Source organism: Nycticebus coucang, chromosome 4 (genome assembly GCF_027406575.1).
Source record: "Nycticebus coucang isolate mNycCou1 chromosome 4, mNycCou1.pri, whole genome shotgun sequence".
NCBI lineage: Eukaryota > Metazoa > Chordata > Mammalia > Primates > Lorisidae > Nycticebus > Nycticebus coucang.
Window position 1 is genome coordinate 56,904,083 of NC_069783.1, and position 21,562 is coordinate 56,925,644.

General features: G+C 39.2%; 1 long non-coding RNA gene across 1 annotated transcript in view; it reads left to right on the forward strand.

Annotated features, from left to right (window-relative positions):
* The first annotated feature begins 415 nt into the window (after positions 1–415).
* The window catches only part of LOC128583894 (uncharacterized), a 432,742-nt gene continuing 411,595 nt past the window's right edge, over positions 416–21,562 (forward strand). Inside the window, exon 1 of the long non-coding RNA XR_008379579.1 lies at positions 416–699. This is a non-coding gene — a long non-coding RNA (uncharacterized LOC128583894). The remainder of the gene's footprint in view (positions 700–21,562) is intronic.

Consider the following 21,562-nt stretch of genomic DNA (forward strand, 5'->3'; position numbering starts at 1 on the left):
GAGCAGAATTGACGCCAAGAGGTCATCTCCCCTGATGAGCTCGCTGCATTATGATTATTCCTCCCCTGGTGCGGTGGAGGCTTTTCTGTCCGCCTTCCGCAGTTGGACATCACTTATATTCGAGGTTTTCAAAGTAAACGAGGAAGTTAGCACTGTCCCCGAGTCCAAAATCGGCCCGCGAACTTGGGTGCTAGAGAGTTCGGCGGGAAGGAAGGGTGACCGAGAAGGGCACTACATTTTTCAGGCACTTTCCTTGGAGAATACGCTAATAATTGTGCCGGGGGGGTGGGGTGGGAGGAGGAAAAGAGCGAGAAACACCCTCCTGTTCTTTCTGAAACTGCACCTCAGCCTGAGATTTGGGTATTATTTTACCTGTATTTATAATAAACCACCACCGCACCGCCTGCACCAACACCCCACCTGCCTCGACTTCCATTAAAAGCAGCTACTAAGACTAAAGAAAGAGGGAAAGACTGAGGGGGGGTGGCAAATAAATAAATAAGAGCGAGAGCGAGGGGGAAGGGGAGCGGAGGGAGAGCCGGAGCGCCCGGGACTCGCGACGGCGGCAGGTTCAATTAGCTAAACAAAGAAATCATGGCGGATTGTTTACATTTGGCAGCGCCCGGGCCCGCCGACCGGCCGCCCCCAGCAGCCGCGGGCCCCGAGGAGTCGGCCGAGCTGCCCCCGCGCCCTGGCCGGGTAAGTGACGCCGGCCGCGGGCGCCGCCCCCGCCGCCACCCCGCCCCGCCGGCCCGCGCCCCCGCCCTGCGCCCGCCCCGCCGGCGCCCCGGCCCCCGCCCCTGCCCCGGCGCAGCTGGGCTCCGCGTGGATGTCGGGGGCGCTGCGGCTGTGCCTTTGCTGCTCCTGCTGCCACTGTAGCCGCGGGGAAGGGGCGGGGAGCGGCGTGGAACGCGGAGCCCCTACGTTCGAGTGTCGCCTCCCGGGGTCGGGCCCTCACCCCGTACAGGGCGGGCCCCCACACGGCCCCGGCCCGCGCCCGCCTCCCGGACCCGGGCGGAGCGCGCCGCAGCCCAGGAGGTGGCGCCGGGCAGTGACCCCGCGGGACGTGCCCGTGTGGAGGGCGGGGGGCGGGGGGCGGATTGCGGGGAGACGTGGCTCCCCGGAAGGGCCACGGTCTTCCGTCCTCCGCGTCAGGCAGGCTCCGCGTCTCTCCCGCCTTTCATCCCCACGACCCTTTGCTCTCTTTACCTTTCTCTCCTCCCTTCCCGCACTGCTTCTCTCAGACTGGCCTTAAGGTTGAGAACCTGCGCGAGAAGTCACCCTCCTGAGCCTGACTTTGCCAAAGCCACCCAAAGCTTTCCCAAAGACTGACTCTTCCTCATCTTTGCGGCCCCCGGGTTCACCTTTTCTCATAGGGTGGAACTCCTTTTCCTACAGAGGGTTTTTAGACAAGTGTCTTTGTGCTAAGGTTGGCACGGCAGTACTAAGAGGTTGGCTAATGACAGGGGAGGGAAACAAAGGCAACAAATTAGGGGGAAAAGGGAGGGCTGTGTCACCAACAACAGCGGGGTCTTTCTGTGTTCCCAGAAATGATGGGTTTCCTTCGCAGAACCATCCAAGCGTCATCAGGATGCAATTGACTTGTTTTCTTCATAGAAAGAAAAACAAATCCTTAGGCCCTTCAATTTAACCTCAATTAAACTTAAAAAAAAAAAATTGTTTAGTGCAGGCAGTAGTTTTCTCTTTTTTTCTTGCTTCCCCTTCCCAGAGTTTTAGTTAATATCTGTGTCTTATTTTGGGGAAAATCACAGCCAAGGACTGACTGTTAGAGCAGGACTGGAGCTGGGATTTAAGCAGCCTTGGCTGGGGGCCAGGACAACAGAACCAGGCCCAGTCGCATCTCTTGCATACATCCCTTTGAGTCCCTGACATCACATTGCTGACAGTTGCTTACTAATGGACATTGTAAATCTTAGTACAGTACATTACTTTACACCTGGGAAAGAAAATACTGATATTAAAAACAATCTCTTGCATTATCATAGCAATCATTATTATTACATCTTTTCTGTACCAATAGGATTTAAGTGAATGAATTCTTGATACATAATTTTTATTATACCCTCTGAAATTCCCATCTGGAATAAGATAGGATCCTACTTTATCTTTTTCCCCTTGAAAGTGGCAAGTAATTGATGCTCCTTTATTTAATTACACCAATTGTGTCTATTTTTTTGCTTTTTAATCACCAAAGCAACTTTCTATCCAACTCACTACATCTTTAATAAGGCAAAACTTCACTATTTTTATCTGGCAGGTATAGTCCTTTACCTTGCTGTTCCTCTACTCACTTCTTTTTGACCCATTGATATTTCAAAAACTGAGGTTGATGGAGAGGAACCTCACAGAGCAGAGTAAGAATGGGAGTGGGTGGCAAGTCTTAGCTAACTCAAGAAAGTGAGACTTTCTAGAGTCAGAAGCTTCCAGTTCATTTTCATGTTTGTGTGGCCCTGGGAAACACAAAGTGGTTTCATAAAGAGCTTCTACCCAGACACTTAACTTACCAGTTAGCTTGAGATTCCATTACTTGGTAACTCAGCACATTCTTATAGATGGATTTAATGTTGACTCCCTGCCAATATCAGTTCAGAGATCATAGTCATAGAAGGAAGTGAATTGGTTTCCAAAGTGACTTTAACAGAAGCAGAAAGGTCAGCCTATAGGTTATGGACCATGCTGACCTCGTAAAGGGTCAGTAAATTAGTAGGCTGCATTTGAGTTGATACTTCTGATCCCAACTTAATGGGTTGATTAACTCATGGCTGTCATCTTCATTATAGTCTATTAGCACATTGTTAAACCCTATTTTAGAGTAAGAAATTGTTTTTATATTTACTTTTTTGGTTCCCAAGGTTAATCAATATTCAACATGGCCTTAATATTGTTTTAAGTGAGGAGGTTAGTTAAATAAACCCAACTATAGAGAAAAGAAAATTCAGTGCTATATGTGAATTTGGGATACAGAATATCTGGTTGAGGAATTTTGCAATTCTTACAAAAATATCCAATTAGAAACTCCATCTCCAATTGGAAAAATATATACATACATTATAAAGGATTTAAAGTCCACATCCTTCTCCTTGGTGGCTAGCACCCTAACCCTTTTACTCTTGTGTGTGCATTTGAATATCAGTCAAATTTAGTGTATGATATTTACCTACAAGGATGGTTTGTGTAACTTGCTGAGAAGTAATAGGCAATGCAGAAGCCTAGACTTTGCCTAGGAAGTGTGAGTCATGGGTCCCAGTGATGCACACGTTTGTTATCAACATGTTAGAAATCAATCTCTAGACTGCATTATTAAACCCTTGGAATATTTCTCTTATCTTGGTTTTCCTGAAGTTTCTAGAGCATTTGAAGGTAGTTGTAGTCCTGGTGGGTTGGGTATCATCACCATTTGATAAATAGTATGTCAGTAATGCTGGAAAACTGGTTAAGAAGCTTGTAAAAGTTATACTCCCAATCATGTGCTAGATTAAGAATGTTACGGATTATTTGCTTCAGAAGGAACTTTATTCTAAATTCCGTCCATTCTTCTGTCAGCCCCCAAAGGAGGAGTAATTTCTAGTAGAGGTTTTGGAATTAATTGGGGAACACTTATTAAAGCAAATGTAAAACTGAAAATATAATGAAACCCCAGAATTAGTCTACTGAAACATATAAGGAGAATTAGTATATTTTTATATCTCTAAAATCAAGACAAAGAAGGGTGTCACGGAAAACCGATAGTATCAGAAACAAAGGAATGGTCCTTGGAATCATGAGAGGACGCTGAATTAGTCAAAGGCTAGATCACTGATAACCACAGGGTGGGAGTGTGGACTGTATGAGTAAGATGGAGGACCAGATTGGGGGAGGCTGAAGAGGACAGAGATGGTTAGAAAGCCATAAAAGATAATATTAAATAAGAATATCTCAGGGTGCTGTTCAGGATGATTAAATAAGAATATCTCAAATGATGTTCTTGAAAATCCTAAGTTCACAAGACCAGTCTCAGAGAAAATAGTATCTTCGTAGAAATGGAATAAAAGGAGCATTAAGAACATTAAAAACTCTACAACAAATAAAAGCTGTAGAAGGCACCTGCCTTTAAAACTAGCCACATTTGTCAGCATTAAAAGCCTATACCATCAGGTAATCCTCTTGAATCATTTGCTTTAGTTACTCAGGGACACATGGCTACAAAACTGCGATCTTCTGAGTAGAAGTCTCCAAGCTCTAAGGTACACAGATTATTTTTTGATTTTCAAGTGTTTGAGGCCATTCTTACTTGAAATTCAATGTCTTTTGTACTTGCTTTCTCCCTTATTTCATTTTCTTAAGCCCTGCTAAACTGCTTTTGTAACCATATAGCCTTTTTACAAATTATCTTGGTATTTAGGGGAAGTTTTTTTGGGGGGGAGGGGCATGGTGTCATATCTGCAGAGGTAGAGGGTGTGCTGTGCTGTAAGCAGACCCCTCTCTGAACACCCATCTACATAGCCCACCGAGATAACAGCAATGTTTATTGTCCTGTCCTGCCCTTTCAGGGATTGAACTGAAGTTATCATATGTAAAAAGACTGTTGGTTTAAACTTGTGATGTGTAAATATAAAAATGAGTTATTTAAAAATTTGTCTGGCAAGAGCTTATTATATAGATGTATATGGTGAGACAGGGAAGAGGAGTAAAAATAAAACATTTGACCTTATTTGCTGGCAATCTGTAGCTAGATTTTTTAAAATAAGGATTTGGTTTAATTAAGGTGGCTTTATGGTGTGTTGTGTGCTTTGAGCGAGAGTAGAGGACTAGCAAGGGCTGCTGTGAGTCAGAGGCTAAGACTCCCTCCCAACCCTTTAAAACACATCTTCACTCCTGCTAGCCTCCGGAAAGGCAGCAATATCAACAACCACGGCCATGGAGCAGGGCTCACCCAGATTGGTGGAATCTGCATCAAGGGAAGACCAGGTAGACAGTGACTGGTAGTCAAAGGACCAGCGGCTCTCATCATCTCTGGGTTTCCAGATGCATCTGTCAGAGAGCTCTGTGCAAGCTGTTGCCAGGGTTAGTGGAAGCAGAAGTTTTCTGAGGTCGGAGGCTGGAAAGAAATTGGGTGGGAGACTGAGGCCCAGCCTTGGGTGCAACTGGGCTGTATTTCTACCAGAGCACAAGCTGGGACCCAGGCGGAAGATGAATCAGAATGACAGGTACACTTCACCTGAAGAAAGTTAGGTGGAGGTGTGGGGGCTTCGTTCTCCCCAGAGAACCCTTTGTGTAGGGGCAGCAGACTCAACTCTCTTATCAAATCCAGAACCACCAGTGGGTTAGCACTTTTAATATTCTCTCATTGTGGAGAGAAGTGAAGCCTCAGTGTGGCTGCAAAGATTGGATGAACAGGATAGGAAAAGGCAGGGACTGATAAACATGGAGTAACCCATTGAGACTGCAGAATTAACTATAATAAAACATTCACAATAATATTGGAAAAGTGCAGAGTCTGAAAGTAAGGGCTATATGCCCAGATAAAATCACGGGTCCAGGATTATGGATTTCCAACAATGCAGTGAAAGTTACTTTAACATGCTGTGAATTGTGTCAGAATTCCTCTATCAAGCCAGTCATATCAACACACACCTTGTGTGTTGTTACAACTCGATGAAATTTAAAAATTCAGGAATACACTCATATGATACATTTGACACAGAACCATTCTTTCCAAGTGAAAGAAAGCTTCTAAATTAGCCCAGGTGAAACAGAGCACTGGCTAACGATAGTGAATATGACAAGGGCATTGTATTATCGATTTTCATAGTCTTCACTCTACCAAAACATTTCTTTAACTACATCTTCTAGATTGCATTGCACCAAATTTACTGAATGATAACTTTTTAATTAAAACAAAATAAAAAACAAATATCAGACATCTTTACCATCTCATAATTAGTTGAAGATTGATTTACATACATCCAAGAGGCTCTATGAATCTCTAAGAATATCACACAATCAAGAACACACATGGAACTCAACATATTAAACATTCAAACCAACATCTGAAACGTCAGTCTCACTTCTGTTTTATTTTACTTTTTATGACTACCTTAAATTTTCAGGAGTCTACAATTTAATGGTGATATATTAGGGTTTTTTTTTTACTCATAGTATAAAAAATTAAACTTTGTGATTTAAGTCAACACAGATTTTTTGTCTTACAATTCTGTAAGTCAGAACTCTGACACGTTTCACTTGGCTAAAATCAGGGCATCAACAGGGTTTTGTACAGGGAACTCTAAAAGCAGAGTCTAAGACAAGTGCCACAAGTTGGAGAGTGACACCGAAAAATGTTGATAAGGGAAAGAAGAAAGGAGATAGGGAATAAAAGGCAGATGAGAAAAGGTGTATTAGCAAGCCAGTTGCCACTGGAGTGTTCTAAGACTTAGTATAGGACTAAAAGTTATTCTAATGGCGCAGTGAGGAATCTGCAGCGTTCATCCTTTCAGCCCCGTCCTTTCTGGTTCTTTTCGCTTCTAAGAGTATTATCTTTCGAATGGCATTTCTGGCTTGTCCTTCACATATGCCAAGCATGTTCCTCCAGCCAGGCCTAAAAGGTGAGTGCCAGGAGTTTATGTGTGGGGTACTAAAGGATCTGCTACCCCACTTCCCAGGTTTAATTCCTCTCCAAGTCCTACTTTTTGATTAGTTCTCCATAATTTCTCTGCTTGTCCCTCTTTCTACTACTATAGTTGCGATGCTCCCCTCTGCTACCAGTCTACTTATCTCTTTTATTCCACTCCAATTTGTGCCATACAGGGCTTTACCATTTGTCTTCCTGAAAAACACAATTTTAAAGGTGTTATTTCAAAGAGACAAGCAAGTGAGTGAAATTCTTCACCAATTTCCCCTTAGCTATAGGGAAATATAAAAGCAAAAGTCCTTGGTCTAGTGACCAGGTATTTCCGCTCTGGCCCCAGAGTGCCTTACTCTGTCAGCTCTGGTGCTTACACGGTTCTGTGTATGTGAACTTTGTTGTGACCCTGCAGAGCAGAAGCACTAACCCAGTTTGCCTAACTATGCTTTGGCTTTATCCACAGTCCTTAACTCTTCGATCTAAGCCTGGATGGAATGGAACTTTTTACCTGTCACTTTTGAAACTCTCTTTTCTCCTTCCTTATCTTATCACTGGTTTTGAGCCCATCTTATCCTTTCCTTTCTTTTTGCTCTTGAGCAGGGTTTCTGTTTCTAGGCTAATGATCTCATTCCTGCCATGCCCGAAGGTTAAGGTGAAACCTTTCCCTTCTTTATTTTGCCTTCTATTAGCCCCATCCCAGCTGGGAGTGAGGTGTCTCTCGTCTCTGAACTCTTTAAAACTGCTATTTTAGCTTTTTATTATTTTTTTGTACGTAATTTTAGCTATCTTTTCATAGAATGTAAGTCTAATCTCCTCTTACAGGTTCTAAGGTCTTTGAAGATAGCAAAGTATCATATATTTTTGCCTCTCCAATCCTAGAATGCACACTTTAGCTGTTCGTTGATATATTTGTGAGACACAATCTGTTTAGCAAAAGTATGCACAGTATATTTTGACCAAAGTGAAAATAAAAAAAAAAATCAGTATTTTAGTGACATGTATTATGGCTGTGCTACAAAGCAATTCATTACTCGAGTTGAATGATAAAATATTTTTTTCTTAATTTAACCAGTTTTTCTTTGGTTTTCTAAAACTAAGGTAACTAAGGGATCTTGAAAGTAGGGACTAGTGAGAAGTTCAGATGTTCCCTGTATTCTTAACCTAGCCCAAAGAGATGTGGTGAAGATTATGAAGACGTTTTCCTTTTTGAAAACTGCTAAAGTACACATAAAAAGTGTTTGGGATTTTTCATTTAAAAGTTTTGAATTTCCAGGCTCGGAGCCTGTAGCTCAGCGGCTAGGGCCCCGACCACATACACTAGAACTGGAGGGTTTGAACCCAGCCCGGGACTGCCAAACAACAATGACAACTATAACCAAAAAAATAGCCAGGCGTTGTGGCGGGTGCCTGTAGTTCCAGCTTAATTGGGAGGCTGAGGCAAGAGAATTACCTAAGCCCAAGAGCTGGATGTTGCTGTGAGCTGTGACACTACAGCACTCTACCCAGGGTGACATAGTGAGACTGTATCTCAAAAACAAAAGAAAAATTTGTTTTTGAATTTCCAAAACAAATTTTAAAAGAACCTAGGATATGACTTTACTTAAAAGGCAAAAATATCCAGTGGCTTCTTGGATCTGATTTCTCTATGCTCCATTGGGGGAAAAAATCCTTGTCTTTATTTTTATCTCACGAGTCAAGGGGGAGGCCTGCAACAGGTTGGGAAACGTGGCTGATGATTTGTTATGGTATCATTACAGCTTCTGTGCACAATTATACATGTCAGGGCTTGCACTTTGGGGTGCTTTTGTAGTGTTGGAAATAATACTTCACGTCTTTAATCTGCCTCTTTGGACCAATAGGCATTGTAGTATTGCCAACAGAATAGAACAAAGTTATCTGGCAGGGGGAGAATGCTTTGTTTATCATCCATTTCATCAGCACCAATCAATTGAGTTAATAATCAACACATAAGGCTAGTGATACTATCATGTAGTTCTCTAGCCTGAGAGTTTAAAAATACTGATGAGTGGGCCCCACCTATAGAGATTCCAAGGTAATAAAATAGGTTTTGGTTGTGTTCTGGACATCAGGATTTAGAAATTAGGTCTCTGTGTTTCTAAGAGCTTCCCGAACTAAAAACCACTGCTCTGGTCCCTCTTGTGCTTTGCAGGCTGACAGAATAAGGAATATCATGGATTTTAGTGCTTTAGGTAACACAGAGATCATCTCTCCCCTCCCAGGCAGTTTAAGAGGTGAGCAAGCAGATCCCACAATAGTAAGAGAATGGATGCTTAACCATACGAGTTGGAGCTAAATTTCAGGTCTTCTGACTTCTAGGTCATAGTCCTTTCCTACCTTAAGTATGGTCTTGGGACCAGCAGCCTCACTTGGAAGCTTATTAGAAATGCAGATTCTGAGGCCATACACCTGACCTCCTGAATCTGGATTTTAACAACTTCCTTAGGTGACCAAATTCACATTCTTTTGAGAAGTATTCATTTTAACCATTGCTTAATTGCTGTCTCTGAAAGTCTGGACTTTTGTTTATCTCTGTATTCTCAATACATAATACAATGCCTGGAATTTGTTAGGTAACTATTTATTGCATTTTAAATGAATTTTGCTATAAAGTACATTAGACATACACTTTATATATATATAAATAATAATTTTATTAATAATAATTAATAATTATATTAATAATATAATTTTTTTTTTTTTGCAGTTTTTGACCAGGGTTTGAACCTGCCACCTCCGGCATATGGGGCCGGTGTACCCCTTTGAGCCACAGGCGCTGCCCCACTTTTAAATATTTTTGAATACATGAACTTGATTATACTTTCTACATGTGGTTCAATATTTCATCTTCATAATTTTTTGTAACTGAGATTTTATTGGTCATGTTGAGGAATAATACAGACATTTCAATTTGTACACAATTCTTAGCATATGTACCCAAAATCTAAACAGCCATTTATCATAATTCTTTTTCAGTTATTCTAGTGACTTTCCAGCTTAAAATTTGGAGGCAAATTTTCCTTAAGAGGATATCAGGTACGACTATCTTCAAATATTACCAAGCTATTACAAAAGTCCCACCAATTAAAAATGTATTACCATATACGCTACATACTCAGATTTTCAATCTTTCCCAGCACTTTAACAAAGGTATTAGGAAAATAGGACTACCACAACCAAAGATGTTACAGAGTGTACACAATTCTGACAGGGAGAGCCATGGTCTTGGGAGTGGTTTTCTTTAGGAAACAATTCTACTAAAAAACAACATGGGAAAAGAAGTAATTTTATATGTTCAAGACATTAAATGCAAGACTGCAACTCTATATTGCCATTAAGTATGTTACGTATTGTAGGATATAAAAACCATCCCCCGTCTGTGGAATGTTAAGCTGACACCCAAGGCAGTCAAAGCCTCCAGTAATTCAACATCCCACACTATTTTCTGGTTTTATCAAAAATAAAAAACCAACAAATGATTTCACCTCTTAAAAATATTTATTTCCACTTAGAAAAAATGGAGTTAGGTAGGATTCCTTCCTTCTTAAAAATGTTTCTAGAGCTGCTAAAAAGCTTGTACTTTCAAAATGGTTGATAAAAATATTCCTCTGGATTGTGCAAGAAGGAAGGCAGGGACCACTGGTAAGACACGGGACGGGGTGTTAATCAGACTTGATCTTTCTCTCCCGCTTCAGCAGCGGCTGGACTCTGCTCAGTTTTAGTTTCTCCACTTTCTGTAGGTAAATTTGCTTTACTTTCTTGGGTAGCCACTTCGGCCTGCTTTCCTTTTGCTCTCCTTTTCGCTTTGGTTGCACTTTTTTGTCTGAAGATTTATCCTTTGCTGCTGCCTTTTTTGGCTGGTTTCCCCTTTTACAGGAGCAGGTTTAGCTGACAAACACACGGATCTTGTCTCGGGCTCTTCTTTCCCTGTGCCTTTGGCAGAGCTGACCTTCCCTCTTCAGCATCTTGGTGGCAGGCAGGGTGCAGGCCAGGCACCTGCTGGCTACGGTGCAGGCTGCGCTGGGGTGCAAGCTGTGCTGCTTCTTCCTCTAGCCTTCATTTTCATGACCTTTTACTAAGTACTTATTTTGTAGGAGGTGCTATAAAAAGTACTGATTTCACAAAGGTAAATAAGACATGTTCTGGGAGCTCGCTATCTCATAGGGGAAGAAAAGAAGGACAAACAGATGTGCTAAGAGTGGGGTAAGAGTCCACTGTGTTTGCTAAGGGAGTATGAAGAAAGGATACTGGGCAGGTGTTTGAGTAGTCTTGGTGTTTAAGGGCAAAGTTGAATCCTGATTATACCAGGAGTCAGGTGATGGGTATGGGGGGATGTGGACAGAACAATTCAAAGGGCACTATGAGGAGGGAGAGCAGCCTAGGCAAAGGCTCAGAGTAGAGATACTTCACCTTGTGTGTCAAGATAGAAGGAAAAATACACTTCCAGGTGACTACTCTTGGTAATGCAATAAAAAGATGGCTAGAAGTGGAAGCAGGGAGGAGAAGAGGGTTCCTCTATTTCTTACCCACCTGGCTTTGGATGTAAAGAAAAATATATAGAAAACCAGGGGACAGATTATACATTTTACAGCTTGTAAATATTAATTGCAAGTAAGCCAGGGTAGGCATCAGAGCCCAGGATTTGGAGATCTTGTAATGGTGCTCTCTTGGTCTATTTGCTCAGAGCAGTCTAGTGTTCAGAATCAAGAGTAAACAAATAGCAGTCCTGTCCAAACCAGAATCATCTGATTCTACTACCTTCTGTGTACCTTTCATCTTCAAATGAGACTGTGAGTCTAGAGATGTGTTGTCTGGCATGGTTAACTATTAGCTGCAATCTGCCCGATGAGTACTTGAAGTACGGTTAGTCCAAATTGAGTTGTCTCCTAAGTGTAAAATGCACTCCAGATTTTGAAGACATAAACGATGTAAAATATCTCCATTTTTACATTGATTATTTTGGGGATACATTAGGAATTAAATAAAATATGTTAAAATCAATTTTTAGATCCACCTGAACCAAAGTGAGACCCTGTCTCTACAAAATATAGAAAAATTAGTCAGGCAGGACAGCACATGCCTGTAATCCTAGTTTCTCAGGGGCTGAGGCAGGAAGATCACTTGAGCCCAGGAGTCTGAGATTGCTGTGAGCTATGATGACATCACTGCGTTATAGCCACTGTGACAGAGCAAGACCCTGTCTCAAAAAAAAAAAAAAAAAATTATTTTACCTGTTTCTTTTTACTTTTCAAAGGTAGCTATTAGAAAATTGTAAATGATATATGTGGCTTACATTATATTTCTGTGTGAAGAAATGGCCTAGACTATTTAAACCTGAAGATGTTACCAAATAATTACTTTTCTGTTCCACTCTGGAAACACACCCCCAATTCCATCTGTGGCTCCAGATGACTTGGAAATGATTTTAGCTTTTAAGTTGTAGAGGCTCAGTTTTTTAATGGCTCTGTCAAACTGGGGTAAAGCCAAATGAATTACAGGTAAAGTCCTGCTTTTATCAAATATTTAAAATTCTTTTATTGTAGGGTCTCTTAAATATCCCTGCAGTTATTTTTATTTCATGGTTATGCGGGTTTATGAAATGTCCAACTCTTTCCCTCTAAAGCCTGAATAAGATGCCATTGTCAAATACACTCTCTCTAATCTGTGTTATTTGACATATACTAGGTAGGATAGAGCTTTAGGTTCTATTTTCACTTCAGTACAGATGTGAAAGTTCCAGTTAATGAGAGCGTTGTATAAGTGTTTGTATTTCAGGAAGAAAAGGCTCCCTGAATCTACCTTAAAGCTTTAGCTATTCTGTACAGGGAATAAAGTGATATGCTCAAATTAACTGTGGCCAGGCAGATCCACATGATATGAATATAAATGTTTGAGTCCTGTTCAAATTAAGGTTCTTGGTATCAAGGAAAGCGCTTTTTCCCTAGGCAAGTAAAAAATCACTGTATTTCACTCTTCTCCTGTGACATATAGTGTAGGATTTGCATTGAACTCACCTATTAGGTTTTATTCAACACACTTAATATTTGAAGGGAACTTCACTAGTCTGAAATTTTCACCCCACATTTTTGGATGACTTCATAAATCTTTCCCTTTTATGTCCAATGGTGATATTGTTGGTTGGAAATGATATGGAGGCTAGAATGTGAGTTTCGGAATCAAACAGCTTTCTATGACTCCCCATCTGGTGACCAGAAACAGGTCAATTCATCATAAAACAACTTTCTGAAGGACTAATTCCTTGAATTGCTATTTCTCCAAAAATTACTTCTTAGGAAGTCAATTCACCAAAATCTAATTCCCATACTGAACAGTTCGTGGAATGACCAATTTGCTAAATCACTGATTTAACAAAACTTTCCTTCCATTAGGTTTCTTATGCTTTGTAGCAAATCCTGTTGTACTAGCTTTGGGGAATAATTTAAAGTTTTCATTTAGTTTGATTTTAGCTTTTCTTAGTTTTTGTTTTTCTGAAGCTGTCTTACTTTAAGTAGTTGATAGGCTTTGGCTAAAATTCACTATGCTCCAGGTTTTCTCAAGAGCACTGGTCTCTGACTTTTGGTAATTATAAAGTGCTTATTTCAAATCATAGTGTTCTATGTATCTTAAAATCAAGGAGTTCTTAAGTCATAAGGAAACGTTTCTGTCATCCAACTAATTTTTTTTTTCTTTGAGACAGAATCTCATTCTATTGCCCAGGCTATAGTGCCATAGCCTCAGCCTAGTCACAGCAACCTCAAACTCATGGGTTTAAGCAATCCTCCTGCCTCAGCCTCCTGAGTTGCTGGGACTACAGGTACCTGCCACAATGCCAGCCTAATTTTTTCTATTTTTGCTAGAGATAGGGTCTTGCTCTTACTCAGGCAGGTCTTGAATTCCTGAGCTCAAGGGATCTTCCCACCTCGGGCTCTCAAAGTGCTAGGATTACAGGTGTGAACCATTGTGCCCAGCCATCCAACTAATTTTTAATATGGCCTTTTGTACATTTTTTAACTCATAGGTTTGATAATTAGATAAATCAAATGAATGACTTGTATTATATAGACATTTTAGTAGTGCCTGAAATGTGAAACATACAAGAAATGACATTTAGCTGATTTGAACTGGCAAATGTGCTACAGAATTGCTGGACTGAAATGGTATGGAAAACAACAACAAAAAATGCACTAAATCCAGGACTAACAAAATTAAAGTCAATATTCCAAATATCGTTAAGGTATATCGAACTATCCCATGTGATTTGCTAGAAATTTTATAAAATGCAGAAAGTTTGTGACTTCTAACTTTTTGGTTATGTTAACGTAGATACTAGTTTATAGGAAGATTTAAGATGAAAGGCACTGACATTATGAGTGGTGGAAAAGAAGTTAGAATGCCAGAAGGATTTTATAATGGACCATGTAATCAGGACCTCAAATTTGATACATACTGATTAGCAATACAAAGTGAATTTAAATTCCTAAAAACTGTTGCCCGAAAGACAAACTGAAAACTGGTCAAATAAAACTAGAAATAATATTCACAATCTTTAATTACTATGAATAATATTGATATCTATAAAAGTTATAGATAAAGAGATAAATTCTTAGCAAATTCAACAAATTGGCCATCTTCAAATTCATCATTTGGTAAATTGGCTACTTGAGGAATGGATTTTCACTACTTGACCTAAAAGTATATGATTCGTGCTACGTCAGTCAACCATTCTAAATCATACTTGATTCCCTCTATGAATAGTCATGATGAAGATGACTGCCTTTTAGGGAGTTTGTGAGAATTAAATGAGGTCACCTAGGTACAGTACCATGCACATGTAATTTCCTTTCCCTTGCGCTGAGGGTCCACCTGTGAGACTGGGTCACTAACCAGCTGTGTGCCAAACCGTGTCCGTTGTCTGTGCCTTAGTTTTCTCAGCCTTATTAAGTGAAGGGATTTGACTACACTGTGTCCAATTAGTCTCTAGTTAGATCATCTTCTGCCCAAAGAATTCTAGATGCTAAACACAAAAACACCCCCAAACTCTGGTCTGCTGAATCAAGACCTGTTTAGATTTGAACACTTCTGAGACCTGGGTTCCACAAAGAGAATTCAGGGACTAAGTCAACTGGGTCAGTCTAGTGCTCATTGTGAAGAGCCTCTCTGAGATGTTTGCTCAGACTCTGAATATTTGCTGGTCCTAGGAATCCCAAGGTGATGTGCTCTTGACAATCCTAAGGAAAAACAAGTTGGTCGTATCTTGCCATGGATTGGGGAGGGGTGGAGGAAAGGAAGGAGCTGCGTTGGTCTCTTGGTCTCAGGCATCAGTTCATCTCCAAGGAGGGCCTCCCCAGTTTTCCTGCAGGATAGGGAGCGAGACTACCTGAGGCTGACTGAGCCACTGCTGGAATCACTCCTAAGCATGACTGGCCTGTGGTTTCTGCCCCGTGTACTCTACCTTAGGCTCTTTTGTTACTTATCAGTATTGTATATTTATTTCCAATCCTCAAATAGTCTCTTTTTTAAATCAAAAGGAGATAAGCATATACGTCACTGTGTTATGGCCTCTGAACATTTCTGTGCAAAGCAAGTCCTTTTTTTGACTGGAGCACACTTTACTTGTGAATTTAAATTAGAATAATAAATAAGAAAACTTTTTTATAGAGCAGACCAAAAAGCTTCTGTTGAAAATAGCCACTGCCTAATTTAAAATGCTGCAGAAAAACTCGATTCTTTCTTCTTGATATTTTATAATGTTAAGAGCTTTCCCCCCAGACACAGGAAAGTTTACAAATACACGGATTGTGCATCCAGGCAATAGTGCAGCCTTAGAGCAACTGCATTTCCCTATATAATTTAAAGTCTATCTTCAGGACTTCTAAACAAAGTAAAACACACAGATTTTCTTTACATTTCCATCTATAAAATATAGCACAAAGCTCACTACATTTACTCAAGGGAAAAAGAAAGAGGTATCTCCATGCTCTGGGAACCACTGACAGAACATATTGCAATCTTTTCATTAAGTTCACACAAAATGAGGATTTAACGCATGGGCAAAACATTCCATCCCTGGAGGTTCCAATGCCCATAATCCCACCTTGAAAATAGCTCCATATTAATTGTTGCAGCCAAGTGGACACGGAGTTTTACTGCTTGGCACTCCTGCTTTACAGATAACTGCAATCACAGAAACCTTTGTTTTTCATTTTCTAATACTTCCCGATTCAAGCAAATATTTCATGTATTCCTTTAAACCCAGAAAATCCATGTGGATCAAGCTAAACATTAATGCCTTTACTGCGTTTCAATCTTAACTATACTACTTTTAGAATATTTATGAGTACCTATACTCGTAAGTTATACATCTAAATCTACTTTGCTTTAAAATAAATTTGACAACTGAAAATTCATATTTCCTAAACTGATAAATTGCAAATTGGTCATCCAGATGACCAAAGAACTGAAGCTTCCCGTTAGTAACCATATCCCTTGTTAATGTGAAACATGATTCCATTTATAAGTATTTTATTCTCTCTTCCCTCCTGGGATGCATTTATTGTTTAAAGTGAGGTGCACCTGGATGAAATGAAGGTTTACAAGTTCTGGCTTACCTCGCCCATGTCTGTGCCTCAGGTTGTTAACTGCTGAAGACTTTCTTTGCCTACAATCATATACTTCAGCCATTTAATAAACTCAGAATGAGTGAGTTTTCAAAATAACCACTGGGGCATATAGGACTCTCGTTTCTTTAAAAACAGTGACAACAAGATTTCCTGCACAGTAAACCCCTCGCTATTCCACACTTACAAGTAAGAAGAGCTCATTTATTTCAGGAGACTGTACACAGTTTGAGACTCTGGCATGGTAAAAAATTCTGGCACATGAACAGCCAGTAGGAGTAATGTGCCCATTTTGAATTGTTTGCCGTTTTTATTACAGGTTCTAGGTTTCAGATGAACAGGAGTCTCCTATTGCTTTTATAGCAGGATATTAAATCGCAGCCCCTGGCAAGAGGCACCTGCCCTCTTCCTGGCTGGCTGTAGTCAGAGGTTGGCCATGTGATACTCTACTGTAATGTATATTTTGTGCTTTGTTCTGCATGGGGATTTAAACATTGGGGAACACAATCTCTCCCTGAAGGAAGGCAACCCATGGTGTCAGGTCTTGATAAAGCCTTCACACTGCAGTACTAAAACTCAGTGTAGTAGGGAAGGGCCTGCCTTCCACACAGTATTTTCAGTGATAGAAGGAAATAAAATTTTATGAACATTTCAGACAAATGTATATAATATCTCCTTGCCTTTGGGTGGAGATTACCTGATAGCTTTTTCGTCATGGCAGGCTCTTGTGCTGACCACACAGTGTGGTCTGTATATCACTGACTAGTGTACAGAGAATTACTCAGGTATGTATGCAGGATCCATGCTTGTGCTTTGTGGGTGGGGTCAGTATATTCTCCCATACAGTTGAAATTAGGAGTATTTGAAGTAATTAATAGCCATTGGATAGACTGTTGATCTTTGATTTATTGATGAACAATAAGATTTCAAAAATTGAAATGAACAAATAGAGCAGGTTTGTTTTTATAATTTCAGTTCATAGCAATGCCCAAGTTTATCATTGAAATAAAAGATACAAAGCCAAGTGTGGTGGCTCATAACTATTATCCTAGGACTTTGGAAGGCTGAGGCTGGAGGATGGCTTGAGGCCAGGAGTGCAAGACTAGATGCAGTAAGAGAAAGACCCCTGTCTCTACAAAAAAATGGGAAAATTAGCCAGGTATAGTGCTGGGTGCCAGCTACTGGGGAGGACTGGAAAGGAAGAGGCAGGAGGATTGCTTCAGCCTACAAGTTTGAGGTTGACATCACTGTGCACTAGCCTGGGTGATGGAGTGAGACCTTGTCTCAAAAAATAATATGATAATAAATAATAAAAGAATTTGAACATCTTTTAGTTTTGATAGTGTTGTATGAGTTTCATGTTTATGCATATCTCTTGAAGGTCCATCTTCTAGAATTTGTCTAGCTCAGTTAAATCTATTAATACATAACTGTAGAACTATAGATGGATGGTTTCTTGAAATGTGACGTACAGGGAGTCCATAAAGTTTGTGTGCAATTTGAAATAGACAACTATTTCAATAGTTGTTTAAAATAGTTGTCTGTTTTAAATTGCAGGTCTTAAGTTCTCCACATACTCATTTGATTCTTAAATCACCTCTAAAACATTCTTGTCAAATTGTTATCCATAAGTGTGCTTCAGTTGTAATCAGTAACCCCAAGATTGCTCACTAGTCCAAATGGCAAACAATATCTTCTCTGCCCCCATTCCCAGAGAGCTGCTTACACACTGTGTTAAGAGGACGTTTACACATCTTCTGAACCAAAGAAGAGGTCACTACAAGGTCTCTTACTGACGCTAAGTTGAGGGTGTATCACTTAATTTTACATTTTAAACACCCGATGACCTGATGTTCCCAGCATTTAGGCTTTTGTTTCTGACCTCCTCAGAATCTCTGTTAAAAGAGGTTCAATTACCACAGGTTAATAATTGAAATTAGAGATGGTGAAAGAGGCAGTGGTCTGCTAAGGACATCCTTCTGGCAGCCTGAAATCAGCCATAGTAGAAGTATTTACACCACAGAAATTGTCAAATGATTAAAGTCTCTCTCACACCAGCTAATTGTTAAACATTTCATAGCGTACTACTGCATAAGGAGATGTTCATAATTCAGTGCTAAAGAAAACAGTAGGTGAAATGCATTCCAGATTACTCTGCCTTAAAGAAACCAAATGTATTATGAAGTTCTGACTTTTAAAAATAATGTTAAAGTAATGTAGGTCATTCTGAGAAAAATGAAATATAGAACCTTAAGCTAGAGACTATTATAAAAACTCTCTGTCAAAATGATTTGTTCTTTTAGGTATCAGTTCTTAACTTCTTTGAGAAACTTGGAAATTTAGTTGGATAACTTGCAGAAAGCCACTATTCTTTGCAAATATTACACACGGTAGAAGCAAGGCGTAGTTTTGGGTAACTGATCCCTGAATTGAAAGTCTCTGGGTTGACTCGCAGAAGCATTGTATGAAGTAATGATACCCATTTTTTAAAAATCTGTGATTACATATGGATGTGATAATCTGTAGCAGCACTATCGGATAAATAATGCATATTTAAAAAATTTCTGTAATTACATGTTTACCCAATAGGCCACAACGACTCTGTCCCAAGGAGCTGTTACAGACTGAGTAAATAATACATGTTTTAAAGTCCATAATTACATATGTAAACGATAGACTATCGAGTAAATAATGCACATTTTAAAAAGTCCATAATTACATATTTACATGATAGTCTGTAAATTCTGTAATTACTTATTTACACAATAGACCATAACAGCTGTTACAGTCTATTATGTTAACTCTCATAGAATTATATTATGGATTTTTTAAAACACCATAAAGAACCTAAGGAATGGAATGATAGAAACTTCCACTTACTGTAGCTCTCTCAAAAGAGGAATATTTCATGTTCACATAAAACTTATGAATAATATTCAGTTGATAATTGCTGACTTAAAATTATTTGTAAAAATATAGGTTAAGGAATCATAGGATGAGGAATAAACTGGGTGGTATATATTAGGCCAAGTTTTGCCCCATTCACATGGGTAAGACTTCCTTTTTGGTGGCATAAATAAAACACTGTATGTAACTTTTATGTTTCTTAGCCTTCTCATAAAATAACAGTGAAACAATTAAAATTGTATTTGTATTCTTTATCTATTAAGTACAGTAGAATATCTCACAGTTTGTACATAACAGTAAGAGGTTGGGGCACATCTGCATAGGTTACAGATAGTGATAAACGTATGCATTTTTGTGTTTTTCATGAGAATTATGGTTGCTTTCTTGACCTTTTAAGGGTCCTCATGGATTAAGGACTCATGGTAAATTTTATGTCTCAGCTTCTGAATTTATTCTAAAGTTAAGTACTAGATCAATGAAACTAAATGAAACTTCTGTCCATAATGACGACTAAATAGCAAGGTTAAATCAAGCAAGTGAGAATCTGTCATTTAGTGATATTGGACCATATATTCTTAGTAACAAAACATAGTGTGGAAGAAAAATTTGATTCTCTTTGTTAGATATTACTTTATAAGATATTTGACAGCTTGAAATAAGTGAGTGCCTGATTTTAAGATAGCTGTTGAACAAAAATTAATCTTCACATTTCATAAAATTTGTTTTCACTTCATATTTGCGCTATAAAGTCCTGACATTTCTCAGCAATATCATGGATGCGCTTATTTAAATAAATTTTTTTGAATGCCACTCTTGATAAGGTTTTACGTTAGGACCCAATACACACACGTGTGTGTATACCTATAATATCTATATATGCATATATATAACAGATGTGTATATATATGCACACATATATACACAAAAAACCTTTCATAAAACCACGTATACCCTTATAAAATGTCATGTACTCTGTTACCTGTTCTATTGTATTCTATTTCATTTTGCAAAAATGCTGATTGTAACTCATCATATTGATTTCCATCCACAAATGTGTCTGAACCAGCGATTTGAAAACCACTGATTTAGACAAAGCTTTCTTTCCTGGAGTACACAGGTATATATTTTTACTTTATAATAGGTAGGTAAAATCTGATTGGATGGAAGTCTTTAGCTGTTGTGTTCGTATTGTGTAGATTGACAAAGGTTAACTCATTCATGAGTCCATAAATTTACAGGGTGGCCATAAAATTCATGTGCAGTTAAAAACTGACAACTGTTTTATACTGCACACGAACTTTATGGCCACCCTATATAAATAAGATATAAATTTTTCTCATCTATGTCTCTAGCATTAAAGATCTAACAATAGAGCATTGTATTATCTATTATTCAAGAGTCATGGTTGTTGGCTGGGTACAGTATCTCATGCCTAGCACTCTGGGAGGCAAGGCTGGTGGATTCCTTGAGCTCAGGACTTCGAGACTAGCTTGACTAAGAGTGGGACCCCCTTTCTACTGAAAAATAGAAAAACTAGCCAGGCATCATGGTGTTCGCCTGTAGTCCCCACTGCTTGGGAGGCTAGGGCAGGAGAATCTATTGAGCCCAAAAGTTTGAGGTTGCTGTGAGCTGTGACACCATGGCACTCTACCCAGCATGATAGAGTGAAACTCTGTTTCAGAAAAACAAAAGAATTGTGGTTGTTATCGAAGCCGTAGAATTATTCAGTGGGAGCTGTACAAAGTGATATAGCAGATGCTCAGAATGTCCTGCGTGGGCATTGTTGATGTTTCCAGTGCAGATTCGGAAGCAGAGAAAAAAAAAAAGAAATAATAACCTAAAAATCATAACCTATCAGAAAGAACATTTTATAGTCTTTTTGTGGTGAGAAAGGCCTTAAACAATAAAATTTTAATAGAGTATTGAAATAGGTCTGAATTTTAATGAACGAGTTCATTTGATCTTAAGATCCCAAATGAAAAATACATCATTAATTTATAAATAAAGTCAAATATTTAGAAAATTATTGTTTTGCTCACTTTCTATATGTTAATTTTTACTAAAACAATGTATGCTAAGATTTCTTTGTATCATACACATGTATGTATATGTGTGTGTGTTCAAGAAGAAGCCATTCTTCAAATTGTATAATGGAATGTCTAAAATTGGTAAATATTCACTAGCCACAAATAACTAAACTCTACACTAACTGCTATCTTATCTTGTCAATACTTTACATTTGGTGACCAGACAGAATAAAAATAATTTGTGTAAGTGTTCCCAAGTGATCTCTGTAATGTTCATGACTATAAGCTCAGTGGGAAGAGTATCTTCAGAAGACAGCCAGTTTGTATTTGTCAATTCAGTCATAATTTCAAGTACATATCATACTCAG